At 38.2% G+C, this 1,378-nt stretch overlaps 1 non-coding gene across 1 annotated transcript; it reads right to left on the reverse strand.

Moving 5' to 3' along the window:
- Positions 1-785: 785 nt before the first annotated feature.
- On the reverse strand, positions 786-891 carry LOC133301314 (small nucleolar RNA R71). Its single transcript, XR_009750169.1, has one exon. It is a non-coding gene; the product is annotated as a small nucleolar RNA R71 (small nucleolar RNA).
- Positions 892-1,378: the final 487 nt, after the last annotated feature.

The raw sequence follows: 1,378 nt of genomic DNA on the forward strand, positions 1-1,378 counted from the left end.
TGATTGAGTATAATCCTCGTGGGAACGATTCTTTACTTAAACATTATATTACTTGTACGACCGGTGCACTTGCCGTGAGCCTAACAAGTTTTTGGCGCCGTTGTCGGGGATTATTATTTCAACATTAATAGTAGCTATTAATTCTTTAGATTGGCCCTTATTTTCTGTTATTTAATTTTTGTTATTTAATTTCAGTTTTTATTTTGTTAATCTATTTTTTGTTTATGCGAGGTACCGTTGACACCGATTCCTTGTAATTCGACCCGGAGATAGAGAAAACAACAAAGAGAAACAGAAAGATCGCTAAAGAAAGAAGGCAGAAAGATAAAGAAGCTTCAAGCTCGTCAGTACCAAGAGAAGAAGACATGGCAGATAACAATCAACTCCCAAGGACGTTGGAAGATTACATGACTCCTGCCCGAGTTCCATAGACGGCAAGCATAGTTAGACCCAACGTGGATGCTAACAACTTTGAACTTAAACCGGCATTGCTGCAATTGATTCAAAAAGATCAGTTCGCCGGAGGAAGCACAGAAGACCCATATATTCATCTTGAGAACTTTATGCTCTACTGTGATACCTTGAAGATGAATGAAGTGTCTTGTGATGCTATTTTGCTTAGATTGGTCCCTTGTTCACTTAAAGAAGATGCAAGAGAATGGTTGCAATCACTACCTCAAGGAAACATCACCAACTGGGATGACTTGGCAACAAAATTCTTGGCTCGATATTTCTCGACTTCAAAGATGGCAAAGCTCAAGGCAGATATCACTTCTTTTGAGAAAAAAGAAAGTTAATCTTTTTTTTTTTTTTGATAACAGAAAGTTAATCTTTATATGAAGCATGGGAAAGATTCAAAGGACTACTTAGAAAATGCCCACAACATGGTTTTGAAGCCTGGGAGAAAGGGAGAATTTTCTTCCAAGGCGTGACTCTTAACACAAGAACTTTGGTAAATGTTGCATCAAGAGGTTCTTTGGAAACAAAAACTCAGATGAAGCTTTGGAATTATTAGAATCTCTACCCTCTCAGGAGTTTGATAATGCGCCAGTATCACAGAGGAGAGCGGGGATTATGAAGCTAGAAGGCTATGATGCATTGTTGGCACAAAATGAACAGATTTTACAAATTAACAAGAAATAGCAGCAACAGCTTGATGCTCTCACAAAGTAGTTCACAAAATTTCAAGTCTCTTATGTCAAGACTCCTCCAGTTAGTTGTGGAATTTGTGCAAGTGCTCATGCTACAGAAGAATGTGATTTAACGATAGCACCTGAAACTACTGAAGTCAACGGACTCTGGTATGATCAAAAGAACCAGAGTAATCCTGAGAGGAACCAGTATGGGAATGATTACAATCAAGGGTGGAAGAATCAAA

The sequence above is a fragment of the Gastrolobium bilobum genome, unplaced genomic scaffold, assembly GCF_033153095.1.
Source record: "Gastrolobium bilobum isolate Gb01-03AN ecotype WA unplaced genomic scaffold, APGP_CSIRO_Gbil_v1 utg22365, whole genome shotgun sequence".
Lineage (NCBI taxonomy): Eukaryota > Viridiplantae > Streptophyta > Magnoliopsida > Fabales > Fabaceae > Gastrolobium > Gastrolobium bilobum.